At 41.5% G+C, this 24,938-nt stretch overlaps 1 protein-coding gene across 4 annotated transcripts in view; it reads right to left on the reverse strand.

Moving 5' to 3' along the window:
* LOC128655854 (keratin-associated protein 10-4) overlaps positions 1 to 24,938 on the reverse strand; it is a 337,059-nt gene that overhangs the window by 111,178 nt on the left and 200,943 nt on the right. The window lies entirely within an intron of this gene.

Below are 24,938 nucleotides of genomic sequence, written 5' to 3' on the forward strand. Positions count from 1 at the left end.
GTTTAGGGGTTAACAGTGTAGGGTAATTGTGGTCGGCTAGTGGTGGTTTAGGGGTTAATAGGGTAGGGTACTTGCGGTGAGCTAGTGGTAGTATTGGGGTTAATAGTTTAGATGGGTACTTGCTGTGGGCTAGTGGCTATATAGGGGTTAATAGTTTAGATGGGTATTTGTGGTGGGTTTGTGCCAGTGTAAGGATTAAAATGATAAATACTTGGGTATGTGGTGGTTTATATATTAATGTAGGGTAAATTTGCAATTGTGGAGTACTTCAGTTTAGGGTTTTAGGATAAGATGAGTACATGCAATGGGTGTGTGGCAGTATAGGGTTTAATAGTTTAGATGGGTACATGCAGTGAGTATGTGGCAGTATAGGGGTAAATAGTTTAGATGGGTACTTGCAATGGGTATGTGGCAGTATAGGGTTTAATAGTTTAGATGGGTACTTGCAATGGGTATGTGGCGGTATAGGGTTTAATATTTTAGATGGGTACTTGCAGTGAGTATGTGGCGGTATAGGGGTAAATAGTTTAGATGGGTACTTGCAGTGAGTATGTGGCGGTATAGGGGTAAATAGTTTAGATGGGTACTTGCAATGGGTATGTGGCGGTATAGGGTTTAATAGTATAGAGGGGTACTTGCAGTGAGTATGTGGCGGTATAGGGGTAAATAGTTTAAAACGGTACTTGCAGTGAGTATGTGGCGGTATAGGGGTAAATAGTTTAGATGGGTATTTGCGGTGAGTATGTGGCAGTATAGGGTTTAATAGTTTAGATGGGTACTTGAAATGGGTATGTGGCAGTATAGGGTTTAATAGTTTAGATGGGTACTTGCAGTGAGTATGTGGCGGTATAGGGGTAAATAGTTTAAATGGGTACTTGCAGTGAGTATGTGGCGGTATAGGGGTAAATAGTTTAGATGGGTATTTGCGGTGAGTATGTGGCAGTATAGGGTTTAATAGTTTAGATGGGTACTTGAAATGGGTATGTGGCAGTATAGGGTTTAATAGTTTAGATGGGTACTTGCAGTGAGTATGTGGCGGTATAGGGGTAAATAGTTTAAATGGGTACTTGCAGTGAGTATGTGGCGGTATAGGGGTAAATAGTTTAGATGGGTACTTGCAGTGAGTATGTGGCGGTATAGGGTTTAATAGTTTAAATGGGTACTTGCAGTGAGTATGTGGTGGTATAGGGGTAAATAGTTTAGATGGGTACTTGCAGTGAGTATGTGGCAGTATAGGGTTTAATAGTTTAGATGGGTACTTGCAGTGAGTATGTGGCAGTATAGGGTTTAATAGTTTAGATGGGTACTTGCAGTGAGTATGTGGCGGTTTAGGGGTAAATAGTTTAGATGGGTACTTGCAATGGGTATGTGGCGGTATAGGGTTTAATAGTTTAGATGGGTACTTGCAGTGAGTATGTGGCGGTATAGGGGTAAATAGTTTAGATGGGTACTTGCAGTGAGTATGTGGCGGTATAGGGGTAAATAGTTTAAATGGGTACTTGCAGTGAGTATGTGGCAGTAAAGGGTTTAATAGTTTAGATGGGTACTTGCAATGGGTATGTGGCAGTATAGGGTTTAATAGTTTAGATGGGTACTTGCAGTGAGTATGTGGCGGTATAGGGGTAAATAGTTTAGATGGGTACTTGCAGTGAGTATGTGGCGGTATAGGGTTTAATAGTTTAAATGGGTACTTGCAGTGAGTATGTGGTGGTATAGGGGTAAATAGTTTAGATGGGTACTTGCAGTGAGTATGTGGCGGTATAGGGTTTAATAGTTTAGATGGGTACTTGCAGTGAGTATGTGGCAGTATAGGGTTTAATAGTTTAGATGGGTACTTGCAGTGAGTATGTGGCGGTTTAGGGGTAAATAGTTTAGATGGGTACTTGCAGTGAGTATGTGGCGGTATAGGGTTTAATAGTTTAAATGGGTACTTGCAGTGAGTATGTGGCAGTATAGGGTTTAATAGTTTAGATGGGTACTTGCAGTGAGTATGTGGCGGTATAGGGGTAAATAGTTTAGATGGGTACTTGCAGTGAGTTTGTGGCAGTATAGGGGTAAATAGTTTAGATGGGTATTTGCGGTGAGTATGTGGCAGTATAGGGTTTAATAGTTTAAATGGGTACTTGCAGTGAGTATGTGGCGGCATAGGGTTAAATAGTTTAGATGGGTACTTGCAGTGAGTATGTGGCAGTATAGGGGTAAATAGTTTAGATGGGTATTTGCGGTGAGTATGTGGCAGTATAGGGTTTAATAGTTTAAATGGGTACTTGCAGTGAGTATGTGGCGGTATAGGGGTAAATAGTTTAGATTGGTACTTGCAGTGAGTATAAGGCGGTATAGGGGTAAATAGTTTAGATGGGTACTTGCAGTGAGTATGTGGCGTATAGGGTTTAATAGTTTAGATGGGTACGTGCAGTGAGTATGTGGTGGTATAGGGTTTAATAGTTTAGATGGGTACTTGCAGTGAGTATGTGGCGGTATAGGGGTAAATAGTTTAGATGGGTACTTGCAGTGAGTATGTGGTGGTATAGGGGTAAATAGTTTAGATGGGTATGTGCGGTGAGTATGTGGCAGTATAGGGTTTAATAGTTTAGATGGGTACTTGCAATGGGTATGTGGCAGTATAGGGTTTAATAGTTTAGATGGGTACTTGCAGTGAGTATGTGGCAGTATAGGGGTAAATAGTTTAAATGGGTACTTGCAGTGAGTATGTGGCGGTATAGGGGTAAATAGTTTAGATGGGTACTTGCAGTGAGTATGTGGCGGTATAGGGTTTAATAGTTTAAATGGGTACTTGCAGTGAGTATGTGGTGGTATAGGCGTAAATAGTTTAGATGGGTACTTGCAGTGAGTATGTGGCGGTATAGGGTTTAATAGTTTAGATGGGTACTTGCAGTGAGTATGTGGCAGTATAGGGTTTAATAGTTTAGATGGGTACTTGCAGTGAGTATGTGGCGGTTTAGGGGTAAATAGTTTAGATGGGTACTTGCAATGGGTATGTGGCGGTATAGGGTTTAATAGTTTAGATGGGTACTTGCAGTGAGTATGTGGCGGTATAGGGGTAAATAGTTTAGATGGGTACTTGCAGTGAGTATGTGGCGGTATAGGGGTAAATAGTTTAAATGGGTACTTGCAGTGAGTATGTGGCAGTAAAGGGTTTAATAGTTTAGATGGGTACTTGCAATGGGTATGTGGCAGTATAGGGTTTAATAGTTTAGATGGGTACTTGCAGTGAGTATGTGGCGGTATAGGGGTAAATAGTTTAAATGGGTACTTGCAGTGAGTATGTGGCGGTATAGGGGTAAATAGTTTAGATGGGTACTTGCAGTGAGTATGTGGCGGTATAGGGTTTAATAGTTTAAATGGGTACTTGCAGTGAGTATGTGGTGGTATAGGGGTAAATAGTTTAGATGGGTACTTGCAGTGAGTATGTGGCGGTATAGGGTTTAATAGTTTAGATGGGTACTTGCAGTGAGTATGTGGCAGTATAGGGTTTAATAGTTTAGATGGGTACTTGCAGTGAGTATGTGGCGGTTTAGGGGTAAATAGTTTAGATGGGTACTTGCAGTGAGTATGTGGCGGTATAGGGTTTAATAGTTTAAATGGGTACTTGCAGTGAGTATGTGGCGGTATAGGGTTTAATAGTTTAGATGGGTACTTGCACTGAGTATGTGGCGGTATAGGGTTTAATAGTTTAGATGGGTACTTGCAGTGAGTATGTGGCGGTATAGGGGTAAATAGTTTAGATGGGTACTTGCAGTGAGTTTGTGGCAGTATAGGGGTAAATAGTTTAGATGGGTATTTGCGGTGAGTATGTGGCAGTATAGGGTTTAATAGTTTAAATGGGTACTTGCAGTGAGTATGTGGCGGCATAGGGGTAAATAGTTTAGATGGGTACTTGCAGTGAGTATGTGGCAGTATAGGGGTAAATAGTTTAGATGGGTATTTGCGGTGAGTATGTGGCAGTATAGGGTTTAATAGTTTAAATGGGTACTTGCAGTGAGTATGTGGCGGTATAGGGGTAAATAGTTTAGATTGGTACTTGCAGTGAGTATAAGGCGGTATAGGGGTAAATAGTTTAGATGGGTACTTGCAGTGAGTATGTGGCGTATAGGGTTTAATAGTTTAGATGGGTACTTGCAGTGAGTATGTGGCGGTATAGGGTTTAATAGTTTAGATGGGTACTTGCAGTGAGTATGTGGCGGTATAGGGGTAAATAGTTTAGATGGGTACTTGCAGTGAGTATGTGGTGGTATAGGGGTAAATAGTTTAGATGGGTATTTGCGGTGAGTATGTGGCAGTATAGGGTTTAATAGTTTAGATGGGTACTTGCAATGGGTATGTGGCAGTATAGGGTTTAATAGTTTAGATGGGTACTTGCAGTGAGTATGTGGCGGTATAGGGGTAAATAGTTTAGATGGGTACTTGCAGTGAGTATGTGGCGGTATAGGGGTAAATAGTTTAGATGGGTACTTGCAGTGAGTATGAGGCGGTATAGGGTTTAATAGTTTAAATGGGTACTTGCAGTGAGTATGTGGTGGTATAGGGGTAAATAGTTTAGATGGGTATTTGCAGTGAGTATGTGGCGGTATAGGGTTTAATAGTTTAGATGGGTACTTGCAGTGAGTATGTGGCAGTATAGGGTTTAATAGTTTAGATGGGTACTTGCAGTGAGTATGTGGCGGTATAGGGGTAAATAGTTTAAATGGGTACTTGCAGTGAGTATGTGGCGGTATAGGGGTAAATAGTTTAGATGGGTATTTGCGGTGAGTATGTGGCAGTATAGGGTTTAATAGTTTAGATGGGTACTTGAAATGGGTATGTGGCAGTATAGGGTTTAATAGTTTAGATGGGTACTTGCAGTGAGTATGTGGCGGTATAGGGGTAAATAGTTTAAATGGGTACTTGCAGTGAGTATGTGGCGGTATAGGGGTAAATAGTTTAGATGGGTATTTGCAGTGAGTATGTGGCGGTATAGGGTTTAATAGTTTAAATGGGTACTTGCAGTGAGTATGTGGTGGTATAGGGGTAAATAGTTTAGATGGGTACTTGCAGTGAGTATGTGGCGGTATAGGGTTTAATAGTTTAGATGGGTACTTGCAGTGAGTATGTGGCAGTATAGGGTTTAATAGTTTAGATGGGTACTTGCAGTGAGTATGTGGCGGTATAGGGGTAAATAGTTTAGATGGGTACTTGCAATGGGTATGTGGCGGTATAGGGTTTAATAGTTTAGATGGGTACTTGCAGTGAGTATGTGGCGGTATAGGGGTAAATAGTTTAGATGGGTACTTGCAGTGAGTATGTGGCGGTATAGGGGTAAATAGTTTAAATGGGTACTTGCAGTGAGTATGTGGCAGTATAGGGTTTAATAGTTTAGATGGGTACTTGCAATGGGTATGTGGCAGTATAGGGTTTAATAGTTTAGATGGGTACTTGCAGTGAGTATGTGGCGGTATAGGGGTAAATAGTTTAGATGGGTACTTGCAGTGAGTATGTGGCGGTATAGGGTTTAATAGTTTAAATGGTTACTTGCAGTGAGTATGTGGTGGTATAGGGGTAAATAGTTTAGATGGGTACTTGCAGTGAGTATGTGGCGGTATAGGGTTTAATAGTTTAGATGGGTACTTGCAGTGAGTATGTGGCAGTATAGGGTTTAATAGTTTAGATGGGTACTTGCAGTGAGTATGTGGCGGTTTAGGGGTAAATAGTTTAGATGGGTACTTGCAGTGAGTATGTGGCGGTATAGGGTTTAATAGTTTAAATGGGTACTTGCAGTGAGTATGTGGCAGTATAGGGTTTAATAGTTTAGATGGGTACTTGCAGTGAGTATGTGGCGGTATAGGGGTAAATAGTTTAGATGGGTACTTGCAGTGAGTATGTGGCAGTATAGGGGTAAATAGTTTAGATGGGTATTTGCGGTGAGTATGTGGCAGTATAGGGTTTAATAGTTTAAATGGGTACTTGCAGTGAGTATGTGGCGGCATAGGGTTAAATAGTTTAGATGGGTACTTGCAGTGAGTATGTGGCAGTATAGGGGTAAATAGTTTAGATGGGTATTTGCGGTGAGTATGTGGCAGTATAGGGTTTAATAGTTTAAATGGGTACTTGCAGTGAGTATGTGGCGGTATAGGGGTAAATAGTTTAGATTGGTACTTGCAGTGAGTATAAGGCGGTATAGGGGTAAATAGTTTAGATGGGTACTTGCAGTGAGTATGTGGCGTATAGGGTTTAATAGTTTAGATGGGTACTTGCAGTGAGTATGTGGCGGTATAGGGTTTAATAGTTTAGATGGGTACTTGCAGTGAGTATGTGGCGGTATAGGGGTAAATAGTTTAGATGGGTACTTGCAGTGAGTATGTGGTGGTATAGGGGTAAATAGTTTAGATGGGTATGTGCGGTGAGTATGTGGCAGTATAGGGTTTAATAGTTTAGATGGGTACTTGCAATGGGTATGTGGCAGTATAGGGTTTAATAGTTTAGATGGGTACTTGCAGTGAGTATGTGGCAGTATAGGGGTAAATAGTTTAAATGGGTACTTGCAGTGAGTATGTGGCGGTATAGGGGTAAATAGTTTAGATGGGTACTTGCAGTGAGTATGTGGCGGTATAGGGTTTAATAGTTTAAATGGGTACTTGCAGTGAGTATGTGGTGGTATAGGCGTAAATAGTTTAGATGGGTACTTGCAGTGAGTATGTGGCGGTATAGGGTTTAATAGTTTAGATGGGTACTTGCAGTGAGTATGTGGCAGTATAGGGTTTAATAGTTTAGATGGGTACTTGCAGTGAGTATGTGGCGGTATAGGGGTAAATAGTTTAGATGGGTACTTGCAATGGGTATGTGGCGGTATAGGGTTTAATAGTTTAGATGGGTACTTGCAGTGAGTATGTGGCGGTATAGGGGTAAATAGTTTAGATGGGTACTTGCAGTGAGTATGTGGCGGTATAGGGGTAAATAGTTTAAATGGGTACTTGCAGTGAGTATGTGGCAGTAAAGGGTTTAATAGTTTAGATGGGTACTTGCAATGGGTATGTGGCAGTATAGGGTTTAATAGTTTAGATGGGTACTTGCAGTGAGTATGTGGCGGTATAGGGGTAAATAGTTTAAATGGGTACTTGCAGTGAGTATGTGGCGGTATAGGGGTAAATAGTTTAGATGGGTACTTGCAGTGAGTATGTGGCGGTATAGGGTTTAATAGTTTAAATGGGTACTTGCAGTGAGTATGTGGTGGTATAGGGGTAAATAGTTTAGATGGGTACTTGCAGTGAGTATGTGGCGGTATAGGGTTTAATAGTTTAGATGGGTACTTGCAGTGAGTATGTGGCAGTATAGGGTTTAATAGTTTAGATGGGTACTTGCAGTGAGTATGTGGCGGTTTAGGGGTAAATAGTTTAGATGGGTACTTGCAGTGAGTATGTGGCGGTATAGGGTTTAATAGTTTAAATGGGTACTTGCAGTGAGTATGTGGCGGTATAGGGTTTAATAGTTTAGATGGGTACTTGCAGTGAGTATGTGGCGGTATACGGGTAAATAGTTTAGATGGGTACTTGCAGTGAGTTTGTGGCAGTATAGGGGTAAATAGTTTAGATGGGTATTTGCGGTGAGTATGTGGCAGTATAGGGTTTAATAGTTTAAATGGGTACTTGCAGTGAGTATGTGGCGGCATAGGGGTAAATAGTTTAGATGGGTACTTGCAGTGAGTATGTGGCAGTATAGGGGTAAATAGTTTAGATGGGTATTTGCGGTGAGTATGTGGCAGTATAGGGTTTAATAGTTTAAATGGGTACTTGCAGTGAGTATGTGGCGGTATAGGGGTAAATAGTTTAGATTGGTACTTGCAGTGAGTATAAGGCGGTATAGGGGTAAATAGTTTAGATGGGTACTTGCAGTGAGTATGTGGCGTATAGGGTTTAATAGTTTAGATGGGTACTTGCAGTGAGTATGTGGCGGTATAGGGTTTAATAGTTTAGATGGGTACTTGCAGTGAGTATGTGGCGGTATAGGGGTAAATAGTTTAGATGGGTACTTGCAGTGAGTATGTGGTGGTATAGGGGTAAATAGTTTAGATGGGTATTTGCGGTGAGTATGTGGCAGTATAGGGTTTAATAGTTTAGATGGGTACTTGCAATGGGTATGTGGCAGTATAGGGTTTAATAGTTTAGATGGGTACTTGCAGTGAGTATGTGGCGGTATAGGGGTAAATAGTTTAAATGGGTACTTGCAGTGAGTATGTGGCGGTATAGGGGTAAATAGTTTAGATGGGTACTTGCAGTGAGTATGAGGCGGTATAGGGTTTAATAGTTTAAATGGGTACTTGCAGTGAGTATGTGGTGGTATAGGGGTAAATAGTTTAGATGGGTATTTGCAGTGAGTATGTGGCGGTATAGGGTTTAATAGTTTAGATGGGTACTTGCAGTGAGTATGTGGCAGTATAGGGTTTAATAGTTTAGATGGGTACTTGCAGTGAGTATGTGGCGGTATAGGGGTAAATAGTTTAAATGGGTACTTGCAGTGAGTATGTGGCGGTATAGGGGTAAATAGTTTAGATGGGTATTTGCGGTGAGTATGTGGCAGTATAGGGTTTAATAGTTTAGATGGGTACTTGAAATGGGTATGTGGCAGTATAGGGTTTAATAGTTTAGATGGGTACTTGCAGTGAGTATGTGGCGGTATAGGGGTAAATAGTTTAAATGGGTACTTGCAGTGAGTATGTGGCGGTATAGGGGTAAATAGTTTAGATGGGTATTTGCAGTGAGTATGTGGCGGTATAGGGTTTAATAGTTTAAATGGGTACTTGCAGTGAGTATGTGGTGGTATAGGGGTAAATAGTTTAGATGGGTACTTGCAGTGAGTATGTGGCGGTATAGGGTTTAATAGTTTAGATGGGTACTTGCAGTGAGTATGTGGCAGTATAGGGTTTAATAGTTTAGATGGGTACTTGCAGTGAGTATGTGGCGGTTTAGGGGTAAATAGTTTAGATGGGTACTTGCAATGGGTATGTGGCGGTATAGGGTTTAATAGTTTAGATGGGTACTTGCAGTGAGTATGTGGCGGTATAGGGGTAAATAGTTTAGATGGGTACTTGCAGTGAGTATGTGGCGGTATAGGGGTAAATAGTTTAAATGGGTACTTGCAGTGAGTATGTGGCAGTAAAGGGTTTAATAGTTTAGATGGGTACTTGCAATGGGTATGTGGCAGTATAGGGTTTAATAGTTTAGATGGGTACTTGCAGTGAGTATGTGGCGGTATAGGGGTAAATAGTTTAAATGGGTACTTGCAGTGAGTATGTGGCGGTATAGGGGTAAATAGTTTAGATGGGTATTTGCGGTGAGTATGTGGCAGTATAGGGTTTAATAGTTTAGATGGGTACTTGAAATGGGTATGTGGCAGTATAGGGTTTAATAGTTTAGATGGGTACTTGCAGTGAGTATGTGGCGGTATAGGGGTAAATAGTTTAAATGGGTACTTGCAGTGAGTATGTGGCGGTATAGGGGTAAATAGTTTAGATGGGTACTTGCAGTGAGTATGTGGCGGTATAGGGTTTAATAGTTTAAATGGGTACTTGCAGTGAGTATGTGGTGGTATAGGGGTAAATAGTTTAGATGGGTACTTGCAGTGAGTATGTGGCGGTATAGGGTTTAATAGTTTAGATGGGTACTTGCAGTGAGTATGTGGCAGTATAGTGTTTAATAGTTTAGATGGGTACTTGCAGTGAGTATGTGGCGGTTTAGGGGTAAATAGTTTAGATGGGTACTTGCAATGGGTATGTGGCGGTATAGGGTTTAATAGTTTAGATGGGTACTTGCAGTGAGTATGTGGCGGTATAGGGGTAAATAGTTTAGATGGGTACTTGCAGTGAGTATGTGGCGGTATAGGGGTAAATAGTTTAAATGGGTACTTGCAGTGAGTATGTGGCAGTAAAGGGTTTAATAGTTTAGATGGGTACTTGCAATGGGTATGTGGCAGTATAGGGTTTAATAGTTTAGATGGGTACTTGCAGTGAGTATGTGGCGGTATAGGGGTAAATAGTTTAAATGGGTACTTGCAGTGAGTATGTGGCGGTATAGGGGTAAATAGTTTAGATGGGTACTTGCAGTGAGTATGTGGCGGTATAGGGTTTAATAGTTTAAATGGGTACTTGCAGTGAGTATGTGGTGGTATAGGGGTAAATAGTTTAGATGGGTACTTGCAGTGAGTATGTGGCGGTATAGGGTTTAATAGTTTAGATGGGTACTTGCAGTGAGTATGTGGCAGTATAGGGTTTAATAGTTTAGATGGGTACTTGCAGTGAGTATGTGGCGGTATAGGGGTAAATAGTTTAGATGGGTACTTGCAGTGAGTATGTGGCGGTATAGGGTTTAATAGTTTAAATGGGTACTTGCAGTGAGTATGTGGCAGTATAGGGTTTAATAGTTTAGATGGGTACTTGCAGTGAGTATGTGGCGGTATAGGGGTAAATAGTTTAGATGGGTACTTGCAGTGAGTATGTGGCAGTATAGGGGTAAATAGTTTAGATGGGTATTTGCGGTGAGTATGTGGCAGTATAGGGTTTAATAGTTTAAATGGGTACTTGCAGTGAGTATGTGGCGGCATAGGGTTAAATAGTTTAGATGGGTACTTGCAGTGAGTATGTGGCAGTATAGGGGTAAATAGTTTAGATGGGTATTTGCGGTGAGTATGTGGCAGTATAGGGTTTAATAGTTTAAATGGGTACTTGCAGTGAGTATGTGGCGGTATAGGGGTAAATAGTTTAGATTGGTACTTGCAGTGAGTATAAGGCGGTATAGGGGTAAATAGTTTAGATGGGTACTTGCAGTGAGTATGTGGCGTATAGGGTTTAATAGTTTAGATGGGTACTTGCAGTGAGTATGTGGCGGTATAGGGTTTAATAGTTTAGATGGGTACTTGCAGTGAGTATGTGGCGGTATAGGGGTAAATAGTTTAGATGGGTACTTGCAGTGAGTATGTGGTGGTATAGGGGTAAATAGTTTAGATGGGTATGTGCGGTGAGTATGTGGCAGTATAGGGTTTAATAGTTTAGATTGGTACTTGCAATGGGTATGTGGCAGTATAGGGTTTAATAGTTTAGATGGGTACTTGCAGTGAGTATGTGGCAGTATAGGGGTAAATAGTTTAAATGGGTACTTGCAGTGAGTATGTGGCGGTATAGGGGTAAATAGTTTAGATGGGTACTTGCAGTGAGTATGTGGCGGTATAGGGTTTAATAGTTTAAATGGGTACTTGCAGTGAGTATGTGGTGGTATAGGCGTAAATAGTTTAGATGGGTACTTGCAGTGAGTATGTGGCGGTATAGGGTTTAATAGTTTAGATGGGTACTTGCAGTGAGTATGTGGCAGTATAGGGTTTAATAGTTTAGATGGGTACTTGCAGTGAGTATGTGGCGGTATAGGGGTAAATAGTTTAGATGGGTACTTGCAATGGGTATGTGGCGGTATAGGGTTTAATAGTTTAGATGGGTACTTGCAGTGAGTATGTGGCGGTATAGGGGTAAATAGTTTAGATGGGTACTTGCAGTGAGTATGTGGCGGTATAGGGGTAAATAGTTTAAATGGGTACATGCAGTGAGTATGTGGCAGTAAAGGGTTTAATAGTTTAGATGGGTACTTGCAATGGGTATGTGGCAGTATAGGGTTTAATAGTTTAGATGGGTACTTGCAGTGAGTATGTGGCGGTATAGGGGTAAATAGTTTAAATGGGTACTTGCAGTGAGTATGTGGCGGTATAGGGGTAAATAGTTTAGATGGGTACTTGCAGTGAGTATGTGGCGGTATAGGGTTTAATAGTTTAAATGGGTACTTGCAGTGAGTATGTGGTGGTATAGGGGTAAATAGTTTAGATGGGTACTTGCAGTGAGTATGTGGCGGTATAGGGTTTAATAGTTTAGATGGGTACTTGCAGTGAGTATGTGGCAGTATAGGGTTTAATAGTTTAGATGGGTACTTGCAGTGAGTATGTGGCGGTTTAGGGGTAAATAGTTTAGATAGGTACTTGCAGTGAGTATGTGGCGGTATAGGGTTTAATAGTTTAAATGGGTACTTGCAGTGAGTATGTGGCGGTATAGGGTTTAATAGTTTAGATGGGTACTTGCAGTGAGTATGTGGCGGTATAGGGGTAAATAGTTTAGATGGGTACTTGCAGTGAGTTTGTGGCAGTATAGGGGTAAATAGTTTAGATGGGTATTTGCGGTGAGTATGTGGCAGTATAGGGTTTAATAGTTTAAATGGGTACTTGCAGTGAGTATGTGGCGGCATAGGGGTAAATAGTTTAGATGGGTACTTGCAGTGAGTATGTGGCAGTATAGGGGTAAATAGTTTAGATGGGTATTTGCGGTGAGTATGTAGCAGTATAGGGTTTAATAGTTTAAATGGGTACTTGCAGTGAGTATGTGGCGGTATAGGGGTAAATAGTTTAGATTGGTACTTGCAGTGAGTATAAGGCGGTATAGGGGTAAATAGTTTAGATGGGTACTTGCAGTGAGTATGTGGCGTATAGGGTTTAATAGTTTAGATGGGTACTTGCAGTGAGTATGTGGCGGTATAGGGTTTAATAGTTTAGATGGGTACTTGCAGTGAGTATGTGGCGGTATAGGGGTAAATAGTTTAGATGGGTACTTGCAGTGAGTATGTGGTGGTATAGGGGTAAATAGTTTAGATGGGTATTTGCGGTGAGTATGTGGCAGTATAGGGTTTAATAGTTTAGATGGGTACTTGCAATGGGTATGTGGCAGTATAGGGTTTAATAGTTTAGATGGGTACTTGCAGTGAGTATGTGGCGGTATAGGGGTAAATAGTTTAGATGGGTACTTGCAGTGAGTATGTGGCGGTATAGGGGTAAATAGTTTAGATGGGTACTTGCAGTGAGTATGTGGCGGTATAGGGTTTAATAGTTTAAATGGGTACTTGCAGTGAGTATGTGGTGGTATAGGGGTAAATAGTTTAGATGGGTATTTGCAGTGAGTATGTGGCGGTATAGGGTTTAATAGTTTAGATGGGTACTTGCAGTGAGTATGTGGCAGTATAGGGTTTAATAGTTTAGATGGGTACTTGCAGTGAGTATGTGGCGGTATAGGGGTAAATAGTTTAAATGGGTACTTGCAGTGAGTATGTGGCGGTATAGGGGTAAATAGTTTAGATGGGTATTTGCGGTGAGTATGTGGCAGTATAGGGTTTAATAGTTTAGATGGGTACTTGAAATGGGTATGTGGCAGTATAGGGTTTAATAGTTTAGATGGGTACTTGCAGTGAGTATGTGGCGGTATAGGGGTAAATAGTTTAGATGGGTACTTGCAGTGAGTATGTGGCGGTATAGGGGTAAATAGTTTAGATGGGTATTTGCAGTGAGTATGTGGCGGTATAGGGTTTAATAGTTTAAATGGGTACTTGCAGTGAGTATGTGGTGGTATAGGGGTAAATAGTTTAGATGGGTACTTGCAGTGAGTATGTGGCGGTATAGGGTTTAATAGTTTAGATGGGTACTTGCAGTGAGTATGTGGCAGTATAGGGTTTAATAGTTTAGATGGGTACTTGCAGTGAGTATGTGGCGGTTTAGGGGTAAATAGTTTAGATGGGTACTTGCAATGGGTATGTGGCGGTATAGGGTTTAATAGTTTAGATGGGTACTTGCAGTGAGTATGTGGCGGTATAGGGGTAAATAGTTTAGATGGGTACTTGCAGTGAGTATGTGGTGGTATAGGGGTAAATAGTTTAAATGGGTACTTGCAGTGAGTATGTGGCAGTAAAGGGTTTAATAGTTTAGATGGGTACTTGCAATGGGTATGTGGCAGTATAGGGTTTAATAGTTTAGATGGGTACTTGCAGTGAGTATGTGGCGGTATAGGGGTAAATAGTTTAAATGGGTACTTGCAGTGAGTATGTGGCGGTATAGGGGTAAATAGTTTAGATGGGTACTTGCAGTGAGTATGTGGCGGTATAGGGTTTAATAGTTTAAATGGGTACTTGCAGTGAGTATGTGGTGGTATAGGGGTAAATAGTTTAGATGGGTACTTGCAGTGAGTATGTGGCGGTATAGGGTTTAATAGTTTAGATGGGTACTTGCAGTGAGTATGTGGCAGTATAGGGTTTAATAGTTTAGATGGGTACTTGCAGTGAGTATGTGGCGGTTTAGGGGTAAATAGTTTAGATGGGTACTTGCAGTGAGTATGTGGCGGTATAGGGTTTAATAGTTTAAATGGGTACTTGCAGTGAGTATGTGGCAGTAAAAGGGTTTAATAGTTTAGATGGGTACTTGCAGTGAGTATGTGGCGGTATAGGGGTAAATAGTTTAGATGGGTACTTGCAGTGAGTTTGTGGCAGTATAGGGGTAAATAGTTTAGATGGGTATTTGCGGTGAGTATGTGGCAGTATAGGGTTTAATAGTTTAAATGGGTACTTGCAGTGAGTATGTGGCGGCATAGGGTTAAATAGTTTAGATGGGTACTTGCAGTGAGTATGTGGCAGTATAGGGGTAAATAGTTTAGATGGGTATTTGCGGTGAGTATGTGGCAGTATAGGGTTTAATAGTTTAAATGGGTACTTGCAGTGAGTATGTGGCGGTATAGGGGTAAATAGTTTAGATTGGTACTTGCAGTGAGTATAAGGCGGTATAGGGGTAAATAGTTTAGATGGGTACTTGCAGTGAGTATGTGGCGTATAGGGTTTAATAGTTTAGATGGGTACTTGCAGTGAGTATGTGGCGGTATAGGGTTTAATAGTTTAGATGGGTACTTGCAGTGAGTATGTGGCGGTATAGGGGTAAATAGTTTAGATGGGTACTTGCAGTGAGTATGTGGTGGTATAGGGGTAAATAGTTTAGATGGGTATGTGCGGTGAGTATGTGGCAGTATAGGGTTTAATAGTTTAGATGGGTACTTGCAATGGGTATGTGGCAGTATAGGGTTTAATAGTTTAGATGGGTACTTGCAGTGAGTATGTGGCAGTATAGGGGTAAATAGTTTAAATGGGTACTTGCAGTGAGTATGTGGCGGTATAGGGGTAAATAGTTTAGATGGGTACTTGCAGTGAGTATGTGGCGGTATAGGGTTTAATAGTTTAAATGGGTACTTGCAGTGAGTATGTGGTGGTATAGGCGTAAATAGTTTAGATGGGTACTTGCAGTGAGTATGTGGCGGTATAGGGTTTAATAGTTTAGATGGGTACTTGCAGTGAGTATGTGGCAGTATAGGGTTTAATAGTTTAGATGGGTACTTGCAGTGAGTATGTGGCGGTTTAGGGGTAAATAGTTTAGATGGGTACTTGCAATGGGTATGTGGCGGTATAGGGTTTAATAGTTTAGATGGGTACTTGCAGTGAGTATGTGGCGGTATAGGGGTAAATAGTTTAGATGGGTACTTGCAGTGAGTATGTGGCGGTATAGGGGTAAATAGTTTAAATGGGTACATGCAGTGAGTATGTGGCAGTAAAGGGTTTAATAGTTTAGATGGGTACTTGCAATGGGTATGTGGCAGTATAGGGTTTAATAGTTTAGATGGGTACTTGCAGTGAGTATGTGGCGGTATAGGGGTAAATAGTTTAAATGGGTACTTGCAGTGAGTATGTGGCGGTATAGGGGTAAATAGTTTAGATGGGTTCTTGCAGTGAGTATGTGGCGGTATAGGGTTTAATAGTTTAAATGGGTACTTGCAGTGAGTATGTGGTGGTATAGGGGTAAATAGTTTAGATGGGTACTTGCAGTGAGTATGTGGCGGTATAGGGTTTAATAGTTTAGATGGGTACTTGCAGTGAGTATGTGGCAGTATAGGGTTTAATAGTTTAGATGGGTACTTGCAGTGAGTATGTGGCGGTTTAGGGGTAAATAGTTTAGATGGGTACTTGCAGTGAGTATGTGGCGGCATAGGGTTTAATAGTTTAAATGGGTACTTGCAGTGAGTATGTGGCAGTATAGGGTTTAATAGTTTAGATGGGTACTTGCAGTGAGTATGTGGCGGTATAGGGGTAAATAGTTTAGATGGGTATTTGCGGTGAGTATGTGGCAGTATAGGGTTTAATAGTTTAGATGGGTACTTGCAGTGAGTATGTGGTGGTATAGCGTTTAATAGTTTAGATGGCTACTTGCAGTGAGTATGTGGTGGTATAGGGGTAAATAGTTTAGATGGCTACTTGCAGTGAGTATGTGGCGGTATAGGTGTAAATAGTTTAGATGGGTACTTGCAGTGAGTATGTGGCGGTATAGGGTTTAATAGTTTAGATGGGTACTTGCAGTGAGTATGTGGCGGTATAGGGTTTAATAGTTTAGATGGGTACTTGCAGTGAGTATGAGGCAGTATAGGGGTAAATAGTTTAGATGGGTACTTGCAGTGAGTATGTGGCGGTATAGGGTTTAATAGTTTAGATGGGTACTTGCAGTGAGTAAGTGGCGGTATAGGGGTAAATAGTTTAGATGGGTACTTGCAGTGAGTATGTGGCTGTATAGGGGTAAATAGTTTAGATGGGTATTTGCAGTGGGTATGTGGCGGTATAGGGTTTAATAGTTTAGATGGGTACTTGCAGTGAGTATGTGGCAGTATAGAGGTAAATAGTTTAGATTGGTACTTGCAGTGAGTATGTGGCGGTATAGGGTTTAATAGTTTAAATGGGTACTTGCAGTGAGTATGTGGTGGTATAGGCGTAAATAGTTTAGATGGGTACTTGCAGTGAGTATGTGGCGGTATAGGGTTTAATAGTTTAGATGGGTACTTGCAGTGAGTATGTGGCAGTATAGGGTTTAATAGTTTAGATGGGTACTTGCAGTGAGTATGTGGCGGTTTAGGGGTAAATAGTTTAGATGGGTACTTGCAATGGGTATGTGGCGGTATAGGGTTTAATAGTTTAGATGGGTACTTGCAGTGAGTATGTGGCGGTATAGGGGTAAATAGTTTAGATGGGTACTTGCAGTGAGTATGTGGCGGTATAGGGGTAAATAGTTTAAATGGGTACATGCAGTGAGTATGTGGCAGTAAAGGGTTTAATAGTTTAGATGGGTACTTGCAATGGGTATGTGGCAGTATAGGGTTTAATAGTTTAGATGGGTACTTGCAGTGAGTATGTGGCGGTATAGGGGTAAATAGTTTAAATGGGTACTTGCAGTGAGTATGTGGCGGTATAGGGGTAAATAGTTTAGATGGGTACTTGCAGTGAGTATGTGGCGGTATAGGGTTTAATAGTTTAAATGGGTACTTGCAGTGAGTATGTGGTGGTATAGGGGTAAATAGTTTAGATGGGTACTTGCAGTGAGTATGTGGCGGTATAGGGTTTAATAGTTTAGATGGGTACTTGCAGTGAGTATGTGGCAGTATAGGGTTTAATAGTTTAGATGGGTACTTGCAGTGAGTATGTGGCGGTTTAGGGGTAAATAGTTTAGATGGGTACTTGCAGTGAGTATGTGGCGGTATAGGGTTTAATAGTTTAGATGGGTACTTGCAGTGAGTATGTGGCAGTATAGGGTTTAATAGTTTAGATGGGTACTTGCAGTGAGTATGTGGCGGTTTAGGGGTAAATAGTTTAGATGGGTACTTGCAGTGAGTATGTGGCAGTATAGGGTTTAATAGTTTAGATGGGTACTTGCAGTGAGTATGTGGCGGTATAGGGGTAAATAGTTTAGATGGGTACTTGCAGTGAGTTTGTGGCAGTATAGGGGTAAATAGTTTAGATGGGTATTTGCGGTGAGTATGTGGCAGTATAGGGTTTAATAGTTTAAATGGGTACTTGCAGTGAGTATGTGGCGGCATAGGGGTAAATAGTTTAGATGGGTACTTGCAGTGAGTATGTGGCAGTATAGGGGTAAATAGTTTAGATGGGTATTTGCGGTGAGTATGTGGCAGTATAGGGTTTAATAGTTTAAATGGGTACTTGCAGTGAGTATGTGGCGGTATAGGGGTAAATAGTTTAGATTGGTACTTGCAGTGAGTATAAGGCGGTATAGGGGTAAATAGTTTAGATGGGTACTTGCAGTGAGTATGTGGCGTATAGGGTTTAATAGTTTAGATGGGTACTTGCAGTGAGTATGTGGCGGTATAGGGTTTAATAGTTTAGATGGGTACTTGCAGTGAGTATGTGGCGGTATAGGGGTAAATAGTTTAGATGGGTACTTGCAGTGAGTATGTGGTGGTATAGGGGTAAATAGTTTAGATGGGTATTTGCGGTGAGTATGTGGCAGTATAGGGTTTAATAGTTTAGATGGGTACTTGCAATGGGTATGTGGCAGTATAGGGTTTAATAGTTTAGATGGGTACTTGCAGTGAGTATGTGGCGGTATAGGGGTAAATAGTTTAAATGGGTACTTGCAGTGAGTATGTGGCGGTATAGGGGTAAATAGTTTAGATGGGTACTTGCAGTGAGTATGAGGCGGTATAGGGTTTAATAGTTTAAATGGGTACTTGCAGTGAGTATGTGGTGGTATAGGGGTAAATAGTTTAGATGGGTATTTGCAGTGAGTATGTGGCGGTATAGGGTTTAATAGTTTAGATGGGTACTTGCAGTGAGTATGTGGCAGTATAGGGTTTAATAGTTTAGATGGGTACTTGCAGTGAGTATGTGGCGGTTTAGGGGTAAATAGTTTAGATGGGTACTTGCAATGGGTATGTGGCGGTATAGGGTTTAATAGTTTAGATGGGTACTTGCAGTGAGTATGTGGCGGTATAGGGGTAAATAGTTTAGATGGGTACTTGCAGTGAGTATGTGGCGGTATAGGGGTAAATAGTTTAAATGGGTACTTGCAGTGAGTATGTGGCAGTAAAGGGTTTAATAGTTTAGATGGGTACTTGCAATGGGTATGTGGCAGTATAGGGTTTAATAGTTTAGATGGGTACTTGCAGTGAGTATGTGGCGGTATAGGGGTAAATAGTTTAAATGGGTACTTGCAGTGAGTATGTGGCGGTATAGGGGTAAATAGTTTAGATGGGTACTTGCAGTGAGTATGTGGCGGTATAGGGTTTAATAGTTTAAATGGGTACTTGCAGTGAGTATGTGGTGGTATAGGGGTAAATAGTTTAGATGGGTACTTGCAGTGAGTATGTGGCGGTATAGGGTTTAATAGTTTAGATGGGTACTTGCAGTGAGTATGTGGCAGTATAGGGTTTAATAGTTTAGATGGGTACTTGCAGTGAGTATGTGGCGGTTTAGGGGTAAATAGTTTAGATGGGAACTTGCAGTGAGTATGTGGCAGTATAGGGTTTAATAGTTTAGATGGGTACTTGCAGTGAGTATGTGGCGGTTTAGGGGTAAATAGTTTAGATGGGTACTTGCAGTGAGTATGTGGCAGTATAGGGGTAAACAGTTTAGATGGGTATTTGTGGTGGGTATGTGGCAGTATAGGGTTTAATAGTTTAAATGGGTACTTGCAGTGAGTATGTGGCAGTATAGGGTTTAATAGTTTAGATAGGTACTTGCAGTGAGTATGTGGCGGTATAGGGGTAAATAGTTTAGATGGGTAATTGCAGTGAGTTTGTGGCAGTATGGGGTAAATAGTTTAGATGGGTATTTGCGGTGAGTATGTGGCAGTATAGGGTTTAATAGTTTAAATGGGTACTTGCAGTGAGTATGTGGCGGCATAGGGGTAAATAGTATAGATGGGTACTTGCAGTGAGTATGTGGCAGTATAGGGGTAAATAGTTTAGATGGGTATTTGCGGTGAGTATGTGGCAGTATAGGGTTTAATAGTTTAAATGGGTACTTGCAGTGAGTATGTGGCGGTATAGGGGTAAATAGTTTAGATTGGTACTTGCAGTGAGTATAAGGCGGTATAGGGGTAAATAGTTTAGATGGGTACTTGCAGTGAGTATGTGGCGTATAGGGTTTAATAGTTTAGATGGGTACTTGCAGTGAGTATGTGGCGGTATAGGGTTTAATAGTTTAGATGGGTACTTGCAGTGAGTATGTGGCGGTATAGGGGTAAATAGTTTAGATGGGTACTTGCAGTGAGTATGTGGTGGTATAGGGTTTAATAGTTTAGATGGGTACTTGCAGTGAGTATGTGGCGGTATAGGGTTTAATAGGTTAGATGGGTACTTGCAGTGATTATGTGGCGGTATAGGGTTTAAAAGTTTAGATGGGTACTTGCAGTGAGTATGTGGCGCTATAGGGTTTAATAGTTTAGATGGGTACTTGCAGCGAGTATGTGGCGGTATAGGGGTAAATAGTTTAGATGGGTACTTGCAGTGAGTATGTGGTGGTATAGGGTTTAATAGTTTAGATGGGTACTTGCAGTGAGTATGTGGTGGTATAGCGTTTAATAGTTTAGATGGCTACTTGCAGTGAGTATGTGGTGGTATAGGGGTAAATAGTTTAGATGGCTACTTGCAGTGAGTATGTGGCGGTATAGGTGTAAATAGTTTAGATGGGTACTTGCAGTGAGTATGTGGCGGTATAGGGTTTAATAGTTTAGATGGGTACTTGCAGTGAGTATGTGGCGGTATAGGGTTTAATAGTTTAGATGGGTACTTGCAGTGAGTATGAGGCAGTATAGGGGTAAATAGTTTAGATGGGTACTTGCAGTGAGTATGTGGCGGTATAGGGTTTAATAGTTTAGATGGGTACTTGCAGTGAGTAAGTGGCGGTATAGGGGTAAATAGTTTAGATGGGTACTTGCAGTGAGTATGTGGCTGTATAGGGGTAAATAGTTTAGATGGGTATTTGCAGTGGGTATGTGGCGGTATAGGGTTTAATAGTTTAGATGGGTACTTGCCGTGAGTATGTGGCAGTATAGAGGTAAATAGTTTAGATTGGTACTTGCAGTGAGTATGTGGCGGTATAGGGGTAAATAGTTTAGATGGGTACTTGCAGTGAGTATGTGGTGGTATAGGGGTAAATAGTTTAGATGGGTATTTGCGGTGGGTAAGTGCCGGTATAGGGTTTAATAATTTAAATGGGTACTTGCAGTGAGTATGTGGCGGTATAGGGGTAAATAGTTTAAATGGGTACTTGCAGTGAGTATGTGGCGGTATAGGGGTAAATAGTATAAATGGGTACTTGCAATTAGTATGTGGTGGTATAGGGTTTAATAGTTTAAATGGGTACTTGCAGTGAGTATGTGGCGGTATAGGGGTAAATAGTTTAGATGGGTACTTGCAGTGAGTATGTGGCGGTATAGGGGTAAATAGTTTAAATGGGTACTTGCAGTGGGTATGTGCCGGTATAGGGGTAAATAGTTTAGATGGGTACTTGCAGTGAGTATGTGGCGGTATAGGGGTAAATAGTTTAGATGGGTACTTGCAGTGAGTATGTGGTAGTATAGCGGTAAATAGTTTAGATTGGTACTTGCAGTGGGTATGTGGCGGTATAGGGGTAAATAGTTTAGATGGGTACTTGCAGTGAGTATGTGGCGGTATAGTGTTTAATAGTTTAAATGGGTACTTGCAGTGAGTATTTGGTGGTATAGGGGTAAATAGTTTAGATGGGTATTTGCGGTGGGTATGTGCCGGTATAGGGGTAAATAGTTTAGATGGGTATTTGCGGTGGATATGTGGCAGTTTAGGGGTAAAAAGTTTAGATGGGTATTTGCCGTGAGTATGTGGCAGTATAGGGTTTAATAGTTTAGATGGGTACTTGCAGTGAGTATGTGGCGGTATAGGGGTAAATAGTTTAGATGGGTATTTGCAGTGGGTATGTTCCGGTATAGGGGTAAATAGTTTAGATGGATATTTGCGGTGGGTATGTGGCAGTATAGGGGTAAATAGTTTAGATAGGTATTTGCGGTGGGTATGTGCCGGTATAGGGGTAAATAGTTTAGATGGGTATTTGCGATGGGTATGTGCCGGTATAGGGGTAAATAGTTTAGATGGGTACTTGCAGTGAGTATGTGGCAGTATAGGGTTTAATAGTTTAAATGGGTACTTGCAGTGAGTATGTGGCAGTATAGGGGTAAATAGTTTAGATGGGTACTTGCAGTGAGTATGTGGCGGTATAGGGGTAAATAGTTTAGATGGGTACTTGCAGTGAGTATGTGGCGGTATAGGGTTTAATAGTTTAGATGGATACTTGCAGTGAGTATGTGGCGGTATAGGGTTTAATAGTTTAGATGGGTACTTGCAGTGAGTATGAGGCAGTATAGGGGTAAATAGTTTAGATGGGTACTTGCAGTGAGTATGTGGCGGTATAGGGTTTAATAGTTTAGATGGGTACTTGCAGTGAGTAAGTGGCGGTATAGGGGTAAATAGTTTAGATGGGTACTTGCAGTGAGTATGTGGCTGTATAGGGGTAAATAGTTTAGATGGGTATTTGCAGTGGGTATGTGGCGGTATAGGGTTTAATAGTTTAGATGGGTACTTGCAGTGAGTATGTGGCAGTATAGAGGTAAATAGTTTAGATTGGTACTTGCAGTGAGTATGTGGCGGTATAGGGGTAAATAGTTTAGATGGGTACTTGCAGTGAGTATGTGGTGGTATAGGGGTAAATAGTTTAGATGGGTATTTGCGGTGGGTAAGTGCCGGTATAGGGTTTAATAATTTAAATGGGTACTTGCAGTGAGTATGTGGCGGTATAGGGGTAAATAGTTTAAATGGGTACTTGCAGTGAGTATGTGGCGGTATAGGGGTAAATAGTATAAATGGGTACTTGCAATTAGTATGTGGTGGTATAGGGTTTAATAGTTTAAATGGGTACTTGCAGTGAGTATGTGGCGGTATAGGGGTAAATAGTTTAGATGGGTACTTGCAGTGAGTATGTGGCGGTATAGGGGTAAATAGTTTAAATGGGTACTTGCAGTGGGTATGTGCCGGTATAGGGGTAAATAGTTTAGATGGGTACTTGCAGTGAGTATGTGGCGGTATAGGGGTAAATAGTTTAGATGGGTACTTGCAGTGAGTATGGGGTGGTATAGCGGTAAATAGTTTAGATTGGTACTTGCAGTGGGTATGTGGCGGTATAGGGGTAAATAGTTTAGATGGGTACTTGCAGTGAGTATGTGGCGGTATAGTGTTTAATAGTTTAAATGGGTACTTGCAGTGAGTATGTGGTGGTATAGGGGTAAATAGTTTAGATGGGTATTTGCGGTGGGTATGTGCCGGTATAGGGGTAAATAGTTTAGATGGGTATTTGCGGTGGGTATGTGGCAGTTTAGGGGTAAATAGTTTAGATGGGTATTTGCGGTGGGTATGTGGCAGTATAGGGTTTAATAGTTTAGATGGGTACTTGCAGTGAGTATGTGGCGGTATAGGGGTAAATAGTTTAGATGGGTATTTGCGGTGGGTATGTTCCGGTATAGGGGTAAATAGTTTAGATGGATATTTGCGGTGGGTATGTGGCAGTATAGGGTTTAATAGTTTAAATGGGTACTTGCAGTGAGTATGTGGCAGTATAGGGGTAAATAGTTTAGATGGGTACTTGCAGTGAGTATGTGGCGGTATAGGGGTAAATAGTTTAGATGGGTATTTGCGGTGGGTATGTGCTGGTATAGGGGTAAATAGTTTAGATGGGTACTTGCAGTGAGTATGTGGCAGTACAGGGTTTAAATGGGTATTTGCAGTGAGTATGTGGCAGTATAGGGGTAAATAGTTTAGATAGTTATTTGCGGTGGGTATGTGCCGGTATAGGGGTAAATAGTTTAGATGGGTACTTGCAGTGAGTATGTGGCAGTATAGGGTTTAATAGTTTAAATGGGTACTTGCAGTCAGTATGTGGCAGTATAGGGTTTAATAGATTAAATGGGTACTTGCAGTGAGTATGTGGCAGTATAGGGGTAAATAGTTTAGATGGGTAATTGCAGTGAGTATGTGGTTGTATAGGGGTAAATAGTTTAGATGGATATTTGCGGTGGGTATGTGGCAGTATAGGGGTAAATAGTTTAGATGGGTAATTGCAGTGAGTATGTGGTGGTATAGGGGTAAATAGTTTAGATGGGTATTTGCGGTGGGTATGTGCCGGTATAAGGATTATTGTGATAAATACTTGTGGTGGGTGTGTGGAGGTTTAGATATGTATTAGTCTAGTGCTAGTTCGCAATCGTGGGGTACTTCGGTTAGGGTCTATGTCCGGAGCTTGGAATATTTTGACAGGCACGCTTGACATAGCAGCAGTAATACTTTTCCGCCTCGTAGCACTTTTGATCATTGGGGCCAGATGGAGAGAGAGCATGTGGAGAGGTAGATCTGAGTACCATCAGCATACAGATGATATTTGAAGCCACAGAAGTTGATAAGTTTACCCAGTGAAGATGTATAAATAGAGCCTAGAGGAACCAGGACAGAACCTTGATTTACTCCAACAGACAGAGGAATTGAAGAGGAGTCGCCGCCAGCAAATGACACAGAATTGTTAAAGAGAAAATAGCGGCCATTATTTTTAACAAAAAGAAGATCATTAGTAAACTTAGTGTGGTGAAGGAACTTTTAGTTAAGTGTTGGGGGCAGAAGCCTGTGGGGGATCAAGTAAGGAGTTGGAGGGCAGAAAGTGGGTTAGGCAGTCATAAACTAGTTTTTTGAAGCAAGTGAAAGCAGTGATGTGGGGCGTAGGTTTGCAGGAGAATTAGAGTTAAGGGAGGGTTTTTGGAGGATGGGGGGGGGGGGGGCATTGCATATTTGAAGGAGGCAGGAAATGAACCGGTAAAAAGGGATCGGTTGAATATGTGAGTAAGAGCTGGAGTGAGGGTGGAAGACAGAGAAGGTATTAGATGTGAAGGGATAGGGTCCTAGAGGGCAGGTAGTGAGACTTGAGAAAGACAATAAGGAACCCACTTCCTTCTCAGTGGCTGGGGAGAATAGGCAGAGTATGGCAGAGGGGGTAAGCAGGGGTGGAGATGAAAAGATTGCAGACTTGTGTCGGCATATGTTGTTTTGGATATTGTTTAAAAAGCAGTCTGCCAGTTCTTGAGCACTAAAGGTAGATAAAGGGGGGGGTGCAAGTGGGTAGAGGAGAGAGTGGAAGTAAAGAAGAGTCATTTAGAGTTTGAGTAGATGTAAGAGAAGTAGGTTTGCTTGGCGATGTGTAAGAATG

Source organism: Bombina bombina, chromosome 4 (genome assembly GCF_027579735.1).
Source record: "Bombina bombina isolate aBomBom1 chromosome 4, aBomBom1.pri, whole genome shotgun sequence".
Lineage (NCBI taxonomy): Eukaryota > Metazoa > Chordata > Amphibia > Anura > Bombinatoridae > Bombina > Bombina bombina.